Raw genomic sequence first — 24,209 nt, 5'->3', positions numbered from 1 at the left:
GGTAGACCTACTCAAAACAGGCTCATGGTACCATGATAAACAAGTTCACAAATTCTTTGACATTCCTCCAGGAAAAGGTAAAATCTAATTCCCCTTCCCTTGACTATGGGCCAGCCTTAGTGGCCTGCTTCTCATTAAAAAATGGTGGTATTGCGTGATTTTTGAAACTTGATTAGGAAAGTCAATACAGCTTCCATCTGGCTTTCTCTCTCCTGTTCTCTCTCTGACCCTCTTAGGTCTCCTAAGCCACCATATAGGAACCCCTGCAGCTCTGACACCAGCACATTGGACAGACCACAAAGAAATCCACAGAGAGATGGGGAGAGAGGCCTGCGCAGCCTCAGCTGTGGCACTCTCTAGCTATTTGAGTCTCTCCGGTACCAACCGCCAGAACTGTAAATAATTACTTTTTGAGCCCCAATCAGCTGACACCACGCAAAGCAACGACAAGCTATCCCCACAAAGTCCTGCCCAAATTGCAGATTCATGAGCAAATTAAATTCCGTCATTGCTTTAAGCCACTAAGTTTTGGAATAATTTGTTAGGCAGCGTGAAATAACCAGAACAAGGACTGGGATGATGGCAGAAGGTTTTCAAAAGGTCCTTCGCTTTTGAGGTATGACATATAATATCTAGAGAGCTCTGCTGAGCAGCCAAGGATAGGCCAAAATATAACTTCTTATGAGAAGCTAGTGGGGAAGGTGAGTAACAAGTTCTAGAATAGGATGAAAATGAAAAGGGTGGGTTATTTTATTTATTTTTTGGGGGGGGGCTCAATGCCTAGCATGGAGCCCAATGCAGGGCTTGAACGCATGACCCTGAGATCAAGAATTGAGCTGAGATCAAGTTAGATGCTTAGCCAACTGTGCCACCCAGGCACCGCAAAAAGGATAGGTTTTAGATTCAAGACAGGTCAAATCTGAATCTAAATAACTCCAATCTTCACTAAGTTTGTGATCTTGGTCAAGTTACTTAACTTTAACTTGTCCATCTGGAAAACTATGATAATAGAATGAAATTCATAGAGTTGTTGGAAGGATTAAATGAGCTGACGGCAAGTATATAACGGTAACTGTTATCATCATTAATTAATGGTGACTATTATTATAATTTTTGCAGTTTTCCAATCATTGCATTCAACCATAATTAGCAGTGGTGGAATACTAATGTTCCAGCTGATGCTGGTTACCAATTCATTCTAAACAGACAATTCCACCAATTAACTGAGAATATTCCACTGTGTCCTCTGTATTCTCATCATTGTGCCAGAACCACGGAAACTGTAGAAGGTGCAGACTTTCACCCTGGGAAGCCAACAATCTAAACATCCTAGACTGGAGTGGCCAGTTTTGAACAAGTGACTTCAGCTTCCCAAGTGTCAGACGCATTTACGACCTCCAAGTCTTTCTGCCAAAGAGGTACAGTGCTGTGGAAAAGGCTTTTACCACAATCTTTGGCTGCTACAGAGATTTCTTCATATTATACATGTCATGAATATGTAGCAATCAGTACATTATATAGTATGCTCTTATTTTAACATATCTAATATTAATATATAATTTCTGAAACTACCTGCTCTTTAAAACAAATTTTAATTACCTAATCACTACACATGAAAAGGTGCTTTCTATGTAAAATTTAGAAGCAATTCAACATACAGTTCAATTAATATTCACTGAGTGACTACTAGGACCTAGTATATGCTGGTGAAAATGATTAAACTGAGATTTAAATCTAGTGGAGTAATGTAGCATCTGATAAAAATAAAAAGGTAATTATTTGTTAATGAAGTTTGATAATTAATTTTTCTATTTTAAGTAATATTAACTTTTAAACAATCATTGAAAAGCAAATTCTAGTATTAATGCATAATATTAATAAGACTACAGCATTTTAAATACATGTGTTCTAAAATGGTTCAGAGAGCAGCCTTTGATATGATGTCTCATAACTACATAGAGATTATACTTTTCTGAAAAAAAAATGCAGTTTTAATTAAAGAGCTAGATAATTATCCAGGTTGAAACAAAACAAAAGCTTTCATGGGCTTTAAAATTTAGTTTCACATAAATTTTGCCTAACTTATTAAGATTTTTCCTTTTCATTACTTTTGACAGTATTGTATATTGACATCTGATACTTATGAGCATTAAGTAACTTGAAAAGAAACACAAATATTGTGGATTCAAGATATTTAAATATCTAATACTTTTTTCCTAATCAAGAGTATGCTTTTTTTTTAAAGGCGAAGGGTTTTTTTTTTTTTAATCCTTGAAAATCTGCAATTTTCTTTAGGTCCAAACAACTCCATCATCTTTGGCTATTAGCCTCTTTTTTCTCCAACTTTCCCATATTCCTCTAAAACTGGTGTGCAATACCGAAATTGAACTGTGAGCTTATAAAGGGGTTCAACCAGTGGTGAGCAGCAGTGCACGATCACTATACAGTTCTATGAATTGTCTTCTGGAACTTGGAAGTTTGTTTTTCATCTCTGGCCTTACCCAGTAATACTCTCAATAACTCTTGTCTTTGAAGGGGCTGAAGAATGTTATGTAAAACTATTCAAGCTTCAACTTTTCATAGGTCAGAAATACCCCAGGGCTTTGGTTTTTAATGTAACTTCCTTAGATAAAAACCAGTTTCCTTTTTCCAATCCGGGAAGTGGATGTCTGTAATACAACATAAATTACACAGTTTCTGATTTTACTGTCTAGACACCATCAACCCTGTTAACACTACCTTCTCTGTCGAAAGTCTGGGCAAGGCCCAAAAAAAACTGATGTCCAACTAAGCTCGGAAATATATTCCTTCCAACTAAAGCTGGCAGGACTCTGGTGAGCACATTTGAAGCCAACAAAAAAGCAGGGTTGGAAAATTAAGAATGGTTTAAAGAAAAAAAAAAAAGGGCAAGTACAAAACCCCTTCACAAATTAACAAGGCTCAATGGCATCAAGTACTTGAAGGGTTTCCATCTCCACCTCAACTTCTAAATAAAGCAGAGTATCAGCTTTGCAGATAAATGCAGACGTTTTTATAGTCTTCCTATTCTTAATAGAGGTTCTGCTATCTGACAGATGAGAGAATTAAAGTACATGCTCAAGAGGACAGCTACACTCACATAAATTTTTATAGCTCTCTTCTCTGAGCTCAAAAGTTATCCTACAGTATACACATGAATATGAGAATTTGGAAAGAGAAGGCAAGAAAGCAGTTGCTTGTTCAGGGATAGAGATTTACAGAACTGTATGAGGACTGAAGATTCATTACTCTTCTTGGATCACCCAACTGCTTTCCTCTGAACCAGCTGAGGAAATGCTACATTATCCTAACAATAATAGGAGTAAAAACAGTAATGACAGCTATCATCCACTGAGCGATTACTATATGTTAGGCACTGTACCAGATGTTTCATATGTACTATCCTCACAACAACACAGCTTTCAACTCTATGACATGTTCGCTACAGAGCAGAAAGGAGATGGTCTGTCTTGAATCAAACATCTAAGGGGGATTATTTTCCAAAATTTCAGAAGGTTGATTTTGATGATGTGTTTCTATATAGGACTTCAACAATAAAAAGACATTTCACATTTAAAAAAAAATTTCATCTTCACCAAAGTTTTAAGCAGCAGGAATCATTATTATCCCTATTTTACATACGAGAAAACCAAAGCTCAGGAAGACTGTGACCAAAGCCACACATTCATAAAGAACAAGTCAAGGGCTTGAGCACAGATGCCTTGATTCCAACTCCTGTGTTCCTCCTACTAAACCCACACTGCCACCTATTACATGGCTCCACGGAATGGGTTCCAAGAATATTGCTCATACTAAGTTGTACAGAACACTGTCTAATCAACACAATGAACATTCATTGAGCACCTACTGTGTACCACCTACTGTGCTCAGGGCTGGAGACTCAGAGATGAAAAAAAGAGAAAGTGGTGATGCAGGAAAGGAGTTTATAGATTAGTGAGGGACAGCATCATGAAAATAGGTAACTACAAAAAGAGCGTATGTGCTAGCCAAAGTACAGACACCACAGAGTTTGTGAACGCTTCAAGGAAGAAGGAAGATGGGACACCTGTGGGGCTCAGTTGGTTAAGCATCTATTTGCCCTTAGCTCAGGTCAGGCTCCCTGTTCAGTGGGGAGCCTGCTTCTCCTCTCTCTGTCCCTCCCTGTGATCATGCTTTCTCTCAAATAAATAAATAAATAATCTTAAAAAAAAAAAAAAGAAAGGTAAAAGATTACTGATTTGTGCAATGTAAGTGCTGTACCCAAGGCCAGATATTTAGGAAGCTTGATATATGTGGCTTTGCAGGCCAAACCATAGGACATCAAATTAGGAGAGATGGTTAATGTTAGAAGCAAATAAGATGCACAAAAGAAAAAAGAGGGTTCTCCTCTTTCCTAAAGGGTGTGTGCTCAGTGAAAAGATGAGGGTTGCTGGGGGGAGGGGGTTTGGGAGAAGGGGGTGGGATTATGGACATTGGGGAGGGTATATGCTATGGTGAGTGCTGTGAAGTGTATAAACCTGGCGATTCACAGACCTGTACCCCTGGGGATAAAAATACATTATATGTTTATAAAAAATAAAAATAAAAATAAAAAGATTTTATTTAAAAAAAAAAAGAAAGAAAAGATCAGGTGACATTTTAAAACCAAACAAATCATTCCAAACAGTTAAATGTCATCTGCAACTCTGACCATTTGTTGCAATGGCAAACCAAAATATTACAGCCCAGCAGAGATGTCTGGAATGTCCAGATGCTTGTTGTCTGGTGCATCTCTAATTGGGGCTGGTTAGAGGTTGAGACACCCATGCTGAGTTCTATTGCCCGAGACTTCTCATGAACTTTCCTACTGAAGTGTTTTCAGTTTTTTTTTTTTTAAGGTTTATTTATTTGAGAGAGAGAGAGACAGAGAGAGAGAGAGAGAATGTATGAGAGAGAGAATGTATGAGAGAGCATGAGTGGGGGGAGGGGCAAAAGGAGAGGGAGTAATAGACTCCCCACTGAGCAGGGAGCCCAAAGCAGTGCTTGATGCCAGGACCCCAGGAGCATAACCTGAGCTAGACATGTAATGGACTGAACCACCCAGGCGCCCTGAAATTCTTCAAGAAAGAAGGAAAGCCTGAAAACGGGCCTTGCTCAGTGGTTCATCTCCATTTCAAGTCCTCCTTTTGTTGTATCCTTTGGCAATCTCACATCAAAGTCATGAAGGTGGCATTCCCACCTGCTGAGGCCCCATCTCCCTCTCTACATCTCCTTCAAACCTCCCAACACCACCGCCAATTATCTGATTTATGATTTAGCATCATGGAGATGGATTAAGTTTCCCGGTGCAAAGTGAAGATCTCATTTCTAGCCATTTCTTCTCCCTTTTTCTTCCTCCTTCTCGCTTCCCATTTGCTCTTTTCCTTCTCATTCACCACCCTCTTGGCAGCAATAGCTTTTTATGTCTGCGTTTTCACCTGGAGGCAAGAGAAAAGGGTTATAGGATAGGCCATCTTTTATCAGGAGAGAAAAGGAGGCCATCATCACTGAATTTCAAAACTCAAAGGGAAAAAAGACCAGACTGTGGTCTCCTCACCCAGAGCTCCCCCGCCCCCACCACAATTCAGTGTTCAGATTCACTTATAACAGGAGGTAGCTAGTCAGTAGCTAGTGGAGGTAGCTCCACTGCCTGTCTGTTTATATTCTGGAATCTGTCCTGTTCACAGACTCTGCCGCTCTAAGCAAACCTACAATGATCTTTCTGAAACACAGCCTGACACAAATCTAGCCTATTCACAGGCTGGCCAACTACCTATGACTTGGTTGCCTGGCTCAAAAAACTTAGTATGGGCCCATGAGACTCCCCATTTGGGAGCTGGAAACAGGGAAAATGCAAGTCTGAGTCACATTCATATGGTAAATTAGGGAGATCCGAGGTAAATTCTGGACCACAAGGAAACTGAAGTTATTTAGAAACAGAGTAAGAGAAAGCAGATCCACAGAGAAAAAGGAGCATGAGGAAAAAAGAGATTCCATGCTCCAAATGATTTTCTGGTTTCCGTTTGAATATATTCTTACAATTTCCTTCTTTTTCTTGCAGCAGACATGGATAGGTCTTGCTGTTTTGCCACAATCTACAATAATCTGACTAGAATGCAAAATCACTGACCTAGTAATATGATTGCTAGTCTTAGCCTGGAGGTAGATCTGATAGCTCCCTATCTAGTTCCAAAACTTGCCAAAAATTCAAATTCAGTTACCAGGAATTGTAGGCTTAGTCAGTCTGAGCTATGCAAAATGTCAACCAGAAGTTACACTGGCCCTTGCTGTCTGAATTTTGACAGGCTAATCCTCAATGGAAACATTGGAAAGATTTCTCTTCTGCAAAACTATTTTCTTCCTTCACAGTCAATCATCAAAACAAGTCAGCTCTGACCCTGTATTTATCACTTTCTCTAACCAAGGAAGTCATGGAGACCTTGTGCTGTGCTGTGTTCAGCAGTAAATATCAACCAATTATGACTGAGAGCCAGAATCTTCATCATCCTTTCTTGTGAGAACATCAAGATCTGTTAGTTTGAAGTTGTTACCCTGGATCATCAATCAGAGTTCATGTTTTTAGCATTGCTAATCTTGCTTTTTAATTCTCTTCATCACCTCTTTTCTAAAAGATAAAGAATGTCAGGAATTATTAAGAATGAGGCATTCTGAGGATCTGCTTTATTTCAGAGTTCTACAAAGGATTCACTTCCTCCTCACACCACCCGCCTTTGTTTACAAGTGAATATCTGTTGCTCTCCTCAGAGCCAATATTCACATGAAAAACATCTACATAAATGAGTGGTGTCATAATCTGAAAAAATGTGCTGTGCATCAACAGTGGCTCTAAGTTCCCACTATGGTTCAGGACACTCCAATGACTCAAATGACCTTTCTGCTAAAGGATCTGCATCACTTCCTTTGTTCTAGTTTTGCACTATATGGAATTACAATAATGTGAATAATTTTTCTTCCACAGAAAACAACAAAAACCACAGGAAATCTACAAAAACAGTTTGGACAATGGAGATAATCACACTTTAATCTGCTTAATTAAATACATTAAGATCACTTTTCTACCAGCAAATACCATTTTACTAAATCATGCTAAAGTCAGTTTAGTCAGGGCTCCAAGAACAGATTGATTTATTGAACTGAGTCAGAAAAGTAGCATTTAATTGATAGTTAATTATTATAGGAGGTAGGAAGGGAGAGGAAAATTAAGGATATGCTCAAGTCAAGTCACTTTATTCCACACTTTCCAATAGGTTGAACCTAACAGATACTTTAAAACATAAGAAGATGTGTTGGATTTGAGGTCTAGTCAGCAGAATTGTCCACCAGAGCAAGGCCAGTGACCAGGGATGGTTTTAACTGTGGGCAGAAGGAAGAAGAGTCAGAATTGGCAGTGACGTTAGCAACTCCAGAAAAAGGGAACTGGCTGATGGGTCCACCCCAGCATACGGCAGGCTAGTGTTTGGCCTGACATTTACCAGGCAGATATATGAGAAGGCTGGCACAACATGGGACCAGACGGTTTGGCGGTAAGCTTAAGGAAGTCTCCCGTTCAGGACACTAGAGGTCAGTCTTGAGGTCTTTCACTGGAGATCCAGACAGGTAATCAGCAAGATCAAGATACAAATGCAGTCAATGGAACCAGGGTACAGCCTGAGTATCTGAAACGTTACCAAGGGTCGTGTCAGAACAAGGACAACAAGAGAAATGATGAAGCTGACCTACTACTACTGATTATTGACTACTGACTAAATTCTAAACTCCTCTGCTAATAGACGGACTGCTCCAAGAGCTGGGAACAGGATTAAGGCAGCTGATGAGAAGGATGGGTTTAAAGTGCTAGCATATAGTAAATGCATGATAAACGATATTATGCTCTTGTTTGTTGTAGGGGAGAGAATTAACCAGGAGAAGGTAGGCTGCCCTATAAGGGGGTCTATAAACCTGAAAGGTAGATCCAGGCACACTGAGACAGGTAGGTAGAAATCCAAACAGGTAGACAGAATGAATATCCAGAAAGTGTGGTAGCAGAAACAAGGGGGAGGTGAGGTTGAGGGTTTAGGAAAGAGGTGTGGTGGTGGTGGAGAGATGAACATTGTGGGGTCCAGAAGTCAGAGCAGACCAGAGATAAGTCCCCATGGGGCTAGAGTACAGGGGCTGGACTCCAGTCCTCTATAGAAGGCAAAAAGAATATTCATAAGAAAATCAGAGCTGTCCAAAGAGGACCAACAGTGTGAAAAGAGTATTCATTTTCTTGAATATGGTCCCAAGAACAAAACTAAAGAGAAAGGAAGGGTAAGGAGCCAATGGCTTATCCAAGCCATCACAGAAGTTAAGTGTCTTAGTTATGAGGTTAAGGGATGCTGGAACCTAAAGCCAGGCATGTCATCCTACCTTCCCTCCTCTAAGGTACAAGGACAGTAAGATACAGACATGCTTCTAGGTCTATCAGGGCTCCCTCAGCCAAAACTCAGGGGTACAAGAATTAGACAAGTTTGCAGCTCGCTTGTGTTACGGCTTGTATTATCGTTTATACTGTTGGCCAGGGGTCTATATTACCAAATGAGACACACACAGAGTTAGGGTAACATCTATGTCAAAAATAGTGACAATCTACTTCTTTCATGTATTACTCACATAATTTTTCCTTTGATTTGGCTCTGGGAAGGCTGAGCAACAGTTAGTGTAGGTGTATGGATGGAATTAACCCTTGTCTTTTACTCAGAGGGCCAGGGGAGTTTCCTTCCTTGAGTTGGAACCATCCCAGGATTCCTGTTCGGACTCTTACTCAGCATGTCCTTCTGTGTTTATAAGTTAAGGTCAAGGTTCTCCATGGGTTGCTTAACTATTTGGCAAGGAACCCTGCCAACAATACCAAGCCCAAACTAAATGCACGGCTGAAGATGCTGGCCAGCATATCTGTGATTCTCCTTGTATGGAAGGTTTTTGGGCTGGCCTCATGGACGAGGGGTAGAGAGATGGGTAGCTGCTGAGCTGAAACCATGTTTTCAAAAAGAGAAGCCTTTGTCTCTCATTCTTCTCAGTTTCCTCATTAATGGATTGGACAGCTGCCCTTTGGGGGCATCAAGCCTGTGAGTTTGTGTTTGCACTGATAGCGTCTTGCTAACCCAAATTCTCTAATGGATGGCATGGCTTTTTGTGCCTTTTCTGTGGTTCCGTGGCTGAATGCCTAGGTCTTGGCTAGACCTTGGCTAAACCTAGGTCTTGGCCTAGACCAGGCTGTCCATCTCAGTTCTACTTAGTAACTACTTAACCTTAAACAAGTTGTGTAACCTCTCCTCAGTTTCTCCGTTTGTAAAATGAGGGGGACTATATGGCTGAGATGAAGTAGGGTAAACAAGGCAGCAAACATAGTACCAAATAAGTGGTAGTCACATGTGCTCTTGAAGCCTACCTAGCTCCCAAAGTCTTTTATAGGGTGCATATTCTGATACAATTAGTCTCCTGGATCTAACTAGAGGGCTCTCCCCAGAAGTCCCATAAAATAGCTAATCTTTTAACATGCGGCAAAAAGTTAGCCACACTCAGTGCCACTGCTGTAGATCCTACTTTCATAGGTGTGACAGCCAACTGAGCTAGGCCACGGTACTCTAAGAGCTGGTTCTAAGACTTCTACAGAGGACTGTGGACCTGGGGACCCATCTCTAGGTATTGTGATGTTGTGGGAGGGAAGGTTGTGGCCCAAGTCCTATAGGTGCTGAGTTTACAGTTCACAGGTATCCACTTTGTAATACCCACAACCCTGATCTTATAGTGTACCTTCATATTCTTTCTTTCTTTCTTTCTTTCTTTTTTTTTTTTTCATTTAAACCTCAACACAATAGAGGCTGACCAAGAACAACATTATCCCTAGTTTATAGACGGGAATCCTGAAGTCCACAGCAATCATCTGCCAGCCCTGAGCTACAATGCTTATAAGTAAAGATTTTAAGCCTTCCTAGTCCAGGTCCCCCTTGATGCCAACCTACCTCTTTAATGCCTGTGGGGATATCTCTGGTAACATCATATTAGACCAGTTATTTATCATTTGATCAATGAACATTTACTGCCTACTGTTTAATAAGATGTCTACCTAAGAACTGATACTCAGGGTCTTTTCCAGCAAAGGTCTCTTATTTTTAAAACCTTATGAATAATTTTCTTCCTTTGCAGCCCTTACTGTTTTTAAATATGCATATATTTGTAATTGTTTATTTTATGTTTGTCTCCCTAGTTAGACTCCCCAGTTCGGCTTCATTGGGACAGGCATCATACTTGTTTATCAGTTTTACATACAGCAGGCACTCAATAATAATTACATGAATAGAAGTCACATTTTCTTTTCTTACAGAATGACAAAACTGTACCCAAAATTTATTTCCCCAACTTCACCTTGCTAGTAAGTAGTAGATCTGTGTCTTTAGAGTTGACTGAAGCCTTAAAAGCAACCTCTATTCCCAAAGGGTTGTCAAGGCTTAGTGGCCACAGTACAAGTGACAATGGTCAGATCTCATCAGTCAGAGACATCTTCAAGAAAAGCCCATTATCCTAGTTCATAAATAATAATGTTGCTATTACCATTATGTACAATCCTTCATTGGCCATAACAATGTTACGTACGGTGTCATCATATTTGTATAAGTCATCACAGTACTCAGAATACTGATCTTCAACATCCTTGGGAATCAGGAAGAAAGATATTTTACTGGAAATTAAAACTTGTGAGTTGTCCACTATTATATAACTGACAAGTGAAACTAAGACTCAATTCCAAGTGTAATTTTACCTTGCAATGTAAGAATTTTTAAAGTTCTTAAAGAAAAAAGAAGGCTCAAATAAGTAAAATTAGAAATGGGAGAGAAGAAGCAATAATTGATACAATAGAAATACAAAAAATTATAAGACTATTTAAAAAAATTATATGCCATCAAATTAGACAACCTAGCAGAGATTCATAAATCTATAGAAACATCCAATCTTCTAAAACTGAGTTAGAAATAGAAAGTGTGAACATATCAATTAGTAGTAACAAAATTAAATTTGTAATTAAAAAAACTCCCAAGAAACAGAAGTCCAGGACCAGAAGGATTCACAAACATCTAAAGAAGAGTTAATACCAATTTTCCTCTATTCCAAAAAAATGGAACAGGAAAGAAAGCTTCTAAATACATTCGATGAGGCCAGCATTATCCTGATACCAAAACCAGATAAAGGAAACTACAGGCCAATATTCCTGAAGAACGTGGATGTAAGACCCTCAAGAAAATATTAAGAAATCACACTCAGCAATACATTAAAAATATCATTTGCCATGATCATGTGGGTGTAATTCCAGGGATGCCAAGAAGGTTCAATATTTGCAAGTCAATCAACATAGTACATCAACAAAATGAGGAATAATAATCACATGATCATCTCAAGAGATGCAGATAAAGCATCTGACAAAATTCAACGTCAATTCATTATAAAAGCTCTCAAAAAAGTGGTGGATTTAGAGGAAACATACTCCAACATAATTAAGGTCATACATGAAAAACCCACAGATAACATCATGCTCAATGGTGAAAAACTGAGAGCTTTTCCTCGAAGATCAGGAACAAGATAAAGATGTCCACTCTCACCACCTTTATTCAACACAGTAATGGAAGTCCTAGCCTCAGCAATCAGACAGGAAAAAGAAACAAAAAACGTCCAAATTGATAAGGAAGAGTTTAAATTGTCACTATTTACAACTGACGTGATAATATACATAGAAAACCCTAAAGACTCCATGAAAAAACTATTCAAATTAATACGTGAATTGAGTAAAGTTGCAGGAGACAAAATTAATGCACAGAAATTGATCATATTTCTATATACTAATAACCAAGTAGCAGAAAGACAAATTAAGACAATTCCATTTACAATGGTAACAAAAAGAATAAAATATCTAGGAATAAATTTAACCAATGAGGTTAAAACACTATAAAACACTGATGAAGGGCATTGCAGATGACACAAACAAATGGAAAGATATTCCATGCACATGGACCAGAAAAATTAATACTGTTAAAATGGTCATGCTATCCAAAGCAGTCTACTGACTCAGTGAAATCCCTCTCAAAACACTAATGGCATTTTTCACAGAACTAAAATAATCCTAAAGTTTTCATGGACCACAAAGTTGCCAAATAGCCAAGGCAAACTTGAGAAAGATGAACAAAGTTGCAGGTATCACAATCCCAGATTTTAAGATCTAATTCAAAGCTGTAGTATTCAAAACAGTATGTTATTGGCACAAAAATAGACATATAGACAATGGAACAGAAAACAGAGTCCAGAATTAAGCCTATGATTGTATGGTCAATTAATCTACGAAAAAAAGAGGAAAGAAAATTCAATGGTGAAAAGACAGTCTCTTCAAAAAGTGGTGCTGGGAAAACTGCGCAGCTACATAAAAAAAAATAAATAAAACTGGACCACTTTCTTACATCATACACAAAAATAAACTCAATATGAATTAAAGATCTAAATGCAAGACCTGAGACCATAAAAACTCCTAGAAGAAAACATAGGCAATAATTTCTTCAACATAAGCCTTAACAATATTTTTATAGCTATGTCTCCTGTGGTAAGGGAAACAAAAGCAAAAATAAACTATTGGGGCTACGCCAAAATAAAAGGTTTTATATAGCAAAGGAAACCATCAACAACAACAAAAAAGGAACCTACTGAATGGGAAAAGATATTTGCAAATTATATATCTGATTAGGGATTAATATCCAAAATATAAAGAACTTACACAAATCAACACCATAAAAATAAATTATCTGATTAAAAAAATGTGCAGAGGACCTGAGCAGACATTATCCCAAAGAAGGCATACAGATGGCCAACAGATACATGAAAAGATGTTCAACATCACTAATCAGGGAAATGCATATCAAAACCACAATGAGATATTTCCTTATACTTGTCAGAATAGTAGCCGAAAAAGGACCAAAAAATAACAATTATTGACAGGGATGTGGAGAAAAAGGAACCCTTGTTGCATAGTTGGTAGGAACGTAAACTGGTGCAGGCACTGTAAAAAGTAGTATGGAGGTTCTCAAAAAATTAAAAATAGAATTACCATACAATCTAGTAAGTCCACTACTGCCTATTTACCCAAAGAGAATGAAAATGCTAATTCAAAAAGATATACGCCCTCTTATGTTTATGGCAGGTTTACAACAGCCAAGACATAGAAGCAATCCAAGTGCCCTTCAACAGATAGATAAAAAAAGATGTACAGTGTGTACATATATATGTACATACATATATATGCATAGATATATGTACACATACATATATAATGGAATATTATTCTGCCATAAAAAGAAGGAGAGCTTGCCATTTATAAGACCGTAGATGGTCCCAGAGGGTATTATGTTAAGTGAAATAAGTCAGACAAAGACAAATACATTATTTCGCTTATATGTAGCATCTAAAAAACCAAACCAAACCAAAACAAAACAAACAAAAAAACCCTCAAAGCAGATAGAGACCATAAATGCAGAGAACAAACTGATGGTTTCCAGAAAGGGGAGAGTACAGAGAGATGGCAAAATGGGTAAAAGGGAGTGGGAGATACAGGCTTCCACTTAAGGAGTGCCAGGGATAATTGTGTCTTATGCACAGTGACTGCAAAGGGATTCTCTTGACTATATTCTATTCTATTTGAATAGAATTCTATTGGAATATAGTCAAGAGAATCACAACACTATATGGTGAGAGATGGGTGCTATACTGGTAGTGAGCATTGCATAACATATAGATTAGTTGAATCACTATGTTATACACGGGACACTAATGTAACATTGTGTACAACTATACTAAAATACAAATAATAACAATTTTGTAATCATGTTGTAGTGTGACTACACGTACTGTGGTGAGCACTGTATAATGCATAGAATTTGTTGATTATGTTGTATTACCTAAAATTAATATAATATTGTATGTTAACTATACTTCAATAAAAATGGTAATAATAATTAAAAAGATGAATAAAACAAAAAATTTAAAGTCCTTAAAGTAAACATACTAAATGTATAAACATATTAAAAATATGAATTCAGGGCGTCTGGGTGGCTCAGTGGGTTAAGCCGCTGTCTTCGGCTCAGGTCATGATCTCAGGGTCCTGGGATCGAATCCCACATCAGGCTCTCTGCTCGGCAGGGAGCCTGCTTCCCCCTCTCTCTCTCTCTCTGCCTGCCTCTCCATCTACTTGTGATTTCTCTCTGTCAAATAAATAAATAAAATCTTTAAAAAAAAATAGGAATTCAAATCTAAATACTCATAAATGACTGGCTCAAGATCAAATGGTAAATTTAAAGGCAGAGATTCTCTAAGTATTCATTTGCTTAGAAGATCAGAGGATGAAAAACAATTACAGGAAGAACAGCATCTTTTGATTCAGTTGAGGATGACTTGCTCCTAACAAAATGACGTGGAGTGAAAGCCAGGGTCCCCACGGGACTTGCTTGTATAGCAGCACACACAGGTGCTGGGGGACTGGCCCAGGTGCCCATTGAGGATCAAGCAGAGGTTCTAATGGTCTTCCCAGCCTCCTGGCATGTTTCGGTAGAGCCAGCAGAAGGGCACAAAAATACAAGAGCCAGCGATCCCAATTCCTAAGCGAAGTCTTAACATCTGGGAAGGCTATAGGCAGCACGCCGGAAGCTGAAGAGATGGAGCTCTTTAGCTTCTGGGGTAAGAAGTAGGAAGAGGAAAAACAGTCTCAACCTTATGGGCTGGAATGACTGCTCTCTAGAAATACAACAAACAGGTAACAACAGAAAAGGAGGGATTGAGCACTGAAGGAAGAGCTACTTTGTGCAAAGTACAACTCAGCACTTTAACATGTTAATGAATCTAGGCACATAACAAACTTACAGATGCTCAAAACCACCCCCATTATTACAGATGTTGAAACTGAAGCTCCCCTTGCTCAACAAGCTACTTGTTACTCAGCTAATAATCCGGGGAACCATAATTTGCATTCCTAGCTGTCCTTTTCCACTCTTGAAGGCAATGGAAAGGAAGAGAAAGCACAGCTCAAGGAATGTCCCAGGAATCGGTCTGCCTCCTGAGGTAGGTTTTTTTTTTTTTTTAAATTTTTAATTTTTTATAAACATATATTTTTATCCCCAGGGGTACCAACAGACACATGAAAAAGTGCTCCATATCACTCCTGAGGTAGTTTAAAAGCGTGTCTCTGCAGGTACCAGACTTGGTGTGAGAGGTGTGCATCCTGGGAACAACAATGCTCGAGGCACCTGAGATGACCCAGCACCTCAAGTGATGATGGATTTAGGGAGTGGGGCAAGCTGAAGATGCACGTGGGCAGATTAGGGGGGAGCAGGGGAAAGTAGAGTCAGTGGGAAGGAGGCTGGGGTCAACAAAACATAAAAACATACCCGGCTCTAATGTGGCCCTTTTCATAACAGGTATGCCGTCTGAGTACCTGCTATCCTGCCCTATCACAACACATCATCATAATTTGATTTACAAGTGAAGATATCATGTCTAAGTGTATGGAAACACTCTAAACCATTTTTGTGATGGAGTCCTTGATATCTGAAAATACCTACTTCTGAAAAGAACCCCAAACTTGCCACCTATGCTGTGTTTCTTCTCTTCCTTTCCATCTCCTGCATTTTGCTGCATTGAGACAAGTGGTTCCACCTTCCTACCAGGTAATAAAATGAGACAAACTGCCTATTTGCTCAATGAAAATCAGTGACTCTGACACATGTCAAAATTCTATTGTTGGGGCACCTGGGTGGCTCAGTGGGTTAAAGCCTCTGCCTTCGGCTCAAGTCATGATCCCAGGGTCCTGGGATCGAGCCCCACATCGGGCTCCCTGCTCAGCAGTGAGCCTGCTTCCCCCTCTCACTCTCTGCCTGCCTCTCTGCCTACTTGTGATTTCTCTGTCAAATAAATAAATAAAATCTTTTTAAAAAAATTCTATTGTTGCTGCAAACAGAAAGAGTATCAATAAAAGCTAATGTTAGTACTTGGTTAAGTTTTATCTTGGTTTCCTAGGTAAGCAGATTTCAATAGCAATGACCTCCAGCCAGAGATACACCTTATGTCACAATCCACAGCACACAAGGGAACTGTATGTACGTGTATAAAGGAAACAATACTTGGCTGTCTTATGGGTCATGCATGTGCTCTGACATTTTCAATTCCAGTTCATTTACACAAGAGTGTGAACAAAAAGTAGAGGGACCCACTAGGTGGACTTTATGATTTACTTCTGAGTTGAAACTTGTAATTTGAAAATCACTATCCAGACCAGAATATGAGGAAAGATTCATGGTGTTATGAGAACTCCTCAACAGAAGGAAAGTAAAGAAGGGTAAGAAAGCTCCAGGGACTGCATACATTCCTTCTCCTCCACTGACAGCTCCAAAAAAGGGTGAAATCAAGAGGAAGGAAAGGTGATACGAAGTTGATTACAAGCTGAAAGAGCCCAGTGAAAAAGCAGAATTCATTCAAAAAAATATTTCTCCTGGCTAGTGGTCCACCAAAATGATGTAACTCGAGAATCCCTCTAATTAGTTTTGATGATCTTCATTACTACCAAACATTATGCACAAGAAAGGCTTTGTTAGAAAACTGATTTTATCCAAACTTGATGCTGAGTGTATATAAACTGTGTGTGTGTGTGTGTGTTTAAAACAGTCCAAGGGACAGTAGCTGTTGCATTTGTAGAATTTCCAGTCATTAGGCTGACCTCAGGGCAGGCGAGTGTTTCAGGGAGCGTGAATCGAATCGTAATTGAAACCTCAGCCGTGCTGAGGCCAGTGGCTATATCTTGTATGTTTTTCTGCACTTACTTTCAAAAAAATCTTCTAGCCCAAATCCCTACTCCTTCTCTCCCTCATGGAGAAGTTCCTCTCTGGGGACTAGTTTAGAAGCAATATTCGTTCTCAGTTTTCTTGCAAACCACTCAGAGGCTTCAGTTATCCAGCTCAGTGCTCACAAAGAAAAATGTTGTCATGGACATGACAAATGCATTACCCATTTTTTTCCTCATGTAGTATAGCTCTGAGATGCACAATTCCAAACGCCTTTCCTACAAACACACAATTTCTCCAGTCATGGCCACACTGTTTGCCTCTATAATTATTCTCTTACCAAAATCTTCAAAGCACTGCTTTACAGGGAGACAAAAGAGCAGGTGTGAGACAGTACACTCCACTCTTAGTACTAGGATGCTCAGCTGTGCAAAGGGGGGTTACCACTGAAAATCAGATATGGTTTCCCTGTAATCACAGACTAACTTGTTACTAACCAGTCAAATACACTTTGTTAGAATGATCCCCAACCTATATGTTAGTTCAAATGATTCATACTTAGTGTGAGTACTAACAGTAACAAATATTGCTAAAATGGGTTACTTGGGGAAGAAAATTAAATTTCCTTTGAGCATTCGTCTGTAAAGGCTGGATTTACACCTATTTAGTGTTGCAGAGTGTGAAGAAGAAATGGTGAAACCAGTGATTTTCAAGGTCTCTTCTAGGCCTTTAGGCAGTGGTCTGAGAATGGCATGGACATTATAATTATGTTCTAGGACATTCTGTGTTTTGACATATTCTGGGGTTCTTTGGAGAAAAAAAGAAGTGTCCTGAATTTCCATCTCCAAATGCAACGGGACTCCTAACATTGGACACTGAGGCTTCCTGGGATCCTTGCCGATCTCAGCTTCCATCTGGAAGTTGCTGGTAAGAAAATGTAGGCGTCAACACCCCTGGATGCAGTTAGCTCAGTGGTTCAGTTCTTACTGCTACCACATTTTCTACTTGCAAAAAAATGAAAAAGATGCCAGTTCAGATGGAAACTATGCTTGCCTGTCTTAATGTAACCTTCCAACCGGTATAGAATGTCACCGAAGGAGAGGTAGAATCAGCTTCTAGCAAATTGTGGAGTTGACAGTCTTTCTCCTCCTCATGTTCCTCCATTAGGCTTCGCTTCCTGCCCCTGATGGACAGGGTTTCCAATTAGCCAGAAGGTCCAATTTCCAACCTAGGCAAATGGAAATCAAGCATGACTTGATACACATAGAGAAACAGTTAGGATTTTGGCCAGGATTCCCAGATCCCAATTGGACAACAGGCATAGTCCTCCAGAATTTTTAAAAAGAGGCTGAGAGGTGCAATCCAATTCAAAGGAGACACAGTGGGTTTTCACATTTTTTTTTTTGACAGTGACCTATAGTAAGAAACACATTTTATATAGCTAATTAGTATACATAGGAACACAAATGTATACAAATGAAAAAAAGTTTCATGACACCATCTTACCATGTTGCAGTACACTCTGACATTTTCTATTGATTCTGTTACAGTAAAAATAAATGGGCTGGTCATGACCCACTAAATTGATTTCATGACCCTTCTATGGTAGGTGAAGAACAGCAGTTTAAAAACATGCACACACACAACTGTACAAAAAGCCTTGTCTTGAAGCTGTGCTTTATTCATTGCTAAACTATTCACATATTTGGGGTGGCCTGGGAAAGCCTGGAGACTAGGGGAGGCCTAAAGCTTTGGAGATGTTTAGTTTGAGAATAACATAAAAATGAAGAAAGCAGCACCCTTTGTGACGAGGGTCTCTCTGTCTCCCAATACTGTACTTTTTGCAGAAAGGAGAACTGGAAAACCTGGGCCCCGATGAAGGACTAAGAGGGTATAAAGAAAGAAGAATACCAAAAGCAAAAATAAAATGGTTTGAGTACCTCAAAATAAAGCACTAGATTTAAATTTCTCCACATAAAGCTCTGGAATTAGAAAATATGTTTATATCACAGTGGCCTAAAATATGACCCAAAGCCAAACCATAGTTATGTTATTCTTTCTTTGCAAAATGAGGGTTCCCTACAGCCCCCAAAAAATATAATTAAGAGAATAAAGTAGATGTGTTTTTTCCATTATCTTTTAACCATACCAAGAGCATTAAATTAGCTAATTTCAGCTCTTTGAATAATTTCAGACAAAAAAAAAAGTCTAAGTTTACCACAAACACATCTCCAAACCTTAAAAATAATTACATCAGTATCTTACTGTTAACAATCTTAAACCGTACATAGCTAACTACAGAAAGGCTACATTTAAATGGGTATCCTTTTTTTTTTTCTTATTCAGAAAAATAACTATGAAGTTTTGGAAGACAAAAGATGAAATTTTGAAAACAAAACCCAAATTTTAGCACCAGGAATGGATATCAACACATATGCAGAGAGGGTTTGTAAGAAAGAACTGCCATGGGCAAGTCAAGACTTTTAGTTCTAACAAAAAACACAACTTACATATTTCACATTCATTCACAGTATATACTCCACATTCATTCACTCTCCATTTCTTCAAACCATTGATTCACATTTACCACAGAAACAACTGGCAGACACTGAAAGTCATGTGATGATAGACAGTACGTGGGTCTAGGTATGTTACACTCTCCCAGTGGCTCTTATCTAAGTTTTCTAAATAAAAAGTTACTTAAATATGCTATAAATGGTTGCATGAGCTGAGCTTTTGAAATAGAGTTGGGAAATTCAGCTTTATCTCATAATGGATTATCATAACCAAGGCATGATGTCATAGGATTGCTTAGTTACGGAGGACAAGGATGTGTCAAGTTGAATAAAAGCCAGTATTTTGGGACGTCTGGGTGGCTCAGTGGGTTAAAGCCCCTGCCTTCAGCTCAGGTCATGATCTCAGGGTCCTGGGATCAAGCCCTGCATCGGGCTTTCTGCTCAGCAGGGAGCCTACTTCCCTCTCTCTCTCTGTGTGTCTCTCTGTGCCTGCCTCTCTGCCTACTTGTGATCTCTGTCTGTCAAATAAATAAATAAAAATCTTTAAAAAAAAAAAAAGCCAGTATTCTTTATTCTCTAAACCCTAATCCCATCTCACAAACCTAAGTTATCATCGTTGCCCATCATTTTTTCCACATCTCCTTATCCTTTTTTTCCCCCTACCCTTTACGTCCTATCCCAACATGACCTGAGGCCCAGAAAGAAAACACAGCATCTCCAAGTTGGAAAGAATATTAGATATTCCTACCACTGCAAAAAATCAAAACCAGTATCCCCCGCTCCTAGAATAGTGTGATACCCCTACCATGTTGCCTTTTGCAGTATATTTTACCTATGAGTACAGATGGATGCTTACTTTAGGCTGCATTTGATTTATATTAGTGTGAGATTCACTAATGTCTACTGCAAAGCTGGAAAGATTTGTGAATAAAAACACATTTTGACAGCAAAGAGGAAATAATTTTCTCTTACTGGCCACTGACGTGGATAATGTTATATATAACTATATACTATGGGATGCCAGGTTTACCCGATACATCCTAATGTGACAAATTTGGGACCAAAGAGGAAAAATTACTCCCCTACCAAATGGCATTCTAGCAACCTCAAGAAATAAGTCTCGGTCTTGGAGTGCACAATTAGGAGTAGGCTGTGATAAGGGGTCAAATCGCTGCAGGCCCTGAACAGGAAGTACAGCTAAGGATGTAGCTCTCTTGGTGAACCTGGAACTAGGGAACAAAATCTAAGAGTTCTGAGAGGGCACAGGCAGGCTTTTTTCAATGCTGTATCCTCCTCAGTGTTAATGAAATTACTTTTACTGGACTATCACTCATCCTACCTCATAGTGCTTGCTGTCTCTGGAAGGCTGCCTCTCTTCCTTTCCTGGTTACTTCTAGCTCAATATTCTCTTCTTCTGAGAGGTCCTGATGTGGGTCAGACACTCTGCCTGGAGCTTCCATAACATTAGACAGAACCCTATTGTGAAACCAGTCCCCTTTGTCTGCAAGCATCTGCCACCAGTCTGCCTCCCTAGTGAACTGTGAGATCCTGAGAGCAGCAGAGTTATCTAATTCCGCTATATCTCCCTAGCACCAAACATTGGGTCTGGCATCTAGTAGACAGTTGCTGAATGAACAAACATATAGCACCTATATGTCTCCCTAGCACCAAACATTGGCATCTAGTAGACAGTTGCTGAATGAACAAACATATAGGAGTGATACAACTAGTATTCCTTTACCTTCTAAAGTACAGTCATTTTTAATATAATCATGGCACTCATAATTAGTACCATAAGCAAATTAGAAAATTTTAGTATTTCTTAAACAAAACAAGAACAAAGAAATCAAGGCAAAATATCTTTAATAAAGTCAAAGTTCTGTTTAATTAAACATATTCAAATCAAGCAAAATGTTGATGTATTCCTATTCACAATAATGAAAATTTACCCATATAAGCTCATCCAGTTGCAAAAGCAGCTTAAAAGTTGTATTCTCTTTAATTTGCTAACATAAACTAAGTCAGGTTTGCCCACATTGATTTGTTGGGCAAAATTAAGCCAACCCTGTAATAACATGTACTTTCATCTTTGTACTCTGCTGAGCTGTTTTCTCTAGTCACACTTGTTTAGATGACCTAAACATTCAGAAACAGGAGTCTAACGTCTGGTTATTTATTCTCTCCATGTGATGCTACTCCTCCTTTAGCACTCAGCTTCAGGAAGACAATGTACATCATTAAATTGTTTGACAATGATTACATGCACACATTTTTAAATGGGATTTGTTGTTTGAGATTATTCCTGCTTGTCCATTTGGATGAAAAGTACCTGCTTATGAAATGAGCCTGAGGACACTAACAGATTTAATACCTAATATCAGTTTAGGGAAAACAATACAAGCTAACTTCAAAGGTCAGAGGAGCATTTTGATAGAACATGGGGGACTTAGCTTTGGTAAATAAACATTTATTGACTATCTGGGATGAGCAACACACTGTGCTCTGCATAAGAGATGAATGAAACTTTTCTTTCATTAAAATTTCATTTATTTTACCTTTAATCATGATATCCCTTGAGTAGGGTAATGAACTCTACAATGTGTCCAAGTCTCCAGGTAGAAAATGAGGCTTTCTCAAGTGATTACAGATGTTAATAGCAAATGCCCATGAAATAAACAACAACCAGCACTCATTTTTTAAACATGCATCTCTAAATTCATACTGAGAGTCATAAGAGGCCATGAATAATTTATGTATGATTCAAAAGCAATAGAAGGTAAATCTTTGTTCAAAAGTATTAAGTAGATTTTTCTGTGTTGTGGCTTATATTAATGGATGGACACCTACCATTACTGTAATAAAACCAATTTTGAGGAAATCTGAGCTCAACAAAAATTTAAATACATGCAAAAGCTATTTTCCATCATATCTGAATTATAAGGATCCATCTCTGCCTTCTTAGTCTTATAATAATTCTCTAATGATCCTAGGAATCTCTGCAGAAAGCTCATTTTCAGCTAATAGTATCTAATAGAAGTCACTCCCTACTCATCACTATGTTCTTTATTTTCAAGGCTTTCAAGATCAACTGCATGGGAATAGATTGCATTATTTGTAGATGCACTCCAGTTTCCAAGACACATCAATTTCCAAACAATTTTTGCCAAGGCCAAGTGGAGTCAAAAAGCAACATCCTGAAAGGGAGCAGTTGTTCTAACCAGTTGGAGGTGACGATTTATCAAGAGCCGTTAATCCGCTGCCGTGTAAAGAGCCTCCAGCACATTTACTTTCCATCTTGGTGAGAGTAAGAGTAAGTTCTAATTATGGCTTAGGGCAGTTTTCTCACCTGATGTTAAAAAGAAATTTGAGAAATTGTATGCATTTTAAAAAGCAATCATCCAGTCTGGTGGTAAAGAAGACACAATTCCACACAAATTGTGCCTACATAATTCTGGGGTTTCATGTAAATGATCAGATTATTATTATTTAACTAAAATGAAAACAATCTACTCTCATTTATGAGAGGAGGGAAGTAAAACTTTTACCTCGTTAATATCCTACTGAGATTTGCATATTGCCGGCTGCATAAAAAAGGGATTCGGGTAGTTATTTTATATTGATTTAATGTTCTGTTATTATTAACCACAACTGGCTACAAGCACATCAAGGAAAAATGACCTTCAATTTTCATGAAGACCTCAGTTCTGTCACTTATTAATCAGCTGTGTGTTTTTGGACAACTTACTTAACTCTGGTTACCTTAGCCTCAGTTTCCTTCTTTTAAATAGAGTTGATAATAGTATCATGTTTTGCAATTCACACACACACACACACACACACAACGTGGTACATGTTAGCGAGTGATTAGACATAGTCTTGATGTTCACCTTGCTCTGGGATCCTCAAGGTTATGCTTTTAGCCTAACCAAAGAATAAACCCAGGGCCAAAATATATAGGTCCAAACAGTAAAGTGCCCTAACAAAAAGGGAATTTCTATCTAAATAGGTTTGTTCATGCCTTCCATTTATGCCTCCATGTCCCTACCCAATGTCCAATTCCGCTTTTTGGATTTGTTGCCTTGTGCTATGTGCACTGCCTTCTTCCTCAAGAAGCCCCTAAAAACATAAATGGTCCAGGAAAGGATAATTAAGGCCATTATCACCTTGTGAGAGTGAGTTTGTGTGTTTTTACTCCTAGACAGAATATCCCACATACTAATCCTTGGTACCTGGGAAAGGATAAAATGAATCTGAAAGAGGGGCAAAAGGGCACAGGATATACTTTACAATTTTGCTTGAGTAACCTTCACCAGTTAATCATTACGTACTAAAAACCTTCTGTAAGGAAAATCAGGAAAATGTTATTTGTAGCTGCCTCTAAGGAAGGGAAGAGGGTAAGTCAAGTACAAGAGCAGGGAAACTTACTTGCACTGCCTATCTATCCTCTTGTACCTTTTGAATTTGGTGCTGCAGAAATGTATAACCCATCCAAAAATTTTAATTTTTTTAAACCCAATCCTTTTACATTCTGTCACTTGTCTTACTTTAGCTCTTAAGTATTTGTTTACAGGATGCTGGCATTTATAAGGTGATTTTTTTCTTCTAAAATCAAGCTGAATTCTTTAAAATACGACTGGTTCTCTTTTTTTAAAATTATGTTATGTTAGTCACCATACAGTACATCATTATGACTGGTTCTCAAAGCTAATTTGTCTTCATGAAGACAGAGTTATGAGACAATTAACATTATTTGCTGACTCTCTACACGCAGTTTTCTTCACTAAAACTTAAGCGTCCTGCAGACAGCACCTGC

At 38.6% G+C, this 24,209-nt stretch overlaps 1 protein-coding gene and 2 long non-coding RNA genes across 4 annotated transcripts in view; 2 read left to right on the top strand and 1 right to left on the bottom strand.

Annotated features, from left to right (window-relative positions):
• The window catches only part of DDAH1 (dimethylarginine dimethylaminohydrolase 1), a 134,715-nt gene that overhangs the window by 106,287 nt on the left and 4,219 nt on the right, over nucleotides 1-24,209 (bottom strand). The window lies entirely within an intron of this gene.
• LOC116567516 lies at nucleotides 1,282-23,898 on the top strand. The gene is made up of 3 exons (XR_004276242.1): nucleotides 1,282-1,418; nucleotides 15,522-15,770; nucleotides 22,471-23,898. It is a non-coding gene; the product is annotated as an uncharacterized LOC116567516 (long non-coding RNA).
• Nucleotides 1,477-12,351, top strand: LOC116567517. The gene is made up of 3 exons (XR_004276243.1): nucleotides 1,477-1,487; nucleotides 10,014-10,018; nucleotides 12,285-12,351. It is a non-coding gene; the product is annotated as an uncharacterized LOC116567517 (long non-coding RNA).

Source organism: Mustela erminea, chromosome 10 (genome assembly GCF_009829155.1).
Source record: "Mustela erminea isolate mMusErm1 chromosome 10, mMusErm1.Pri, whole genome shotgun sequence".
Lineage (NCBI taxonomy): Eukaryota > Metazoa > Chordata > Mammalia > Carnivora > Mustelidae > Mustela > Mustela erminea.
This window is presented reverse-complemented; position numbering and strand designations above follow the sequence as displayed.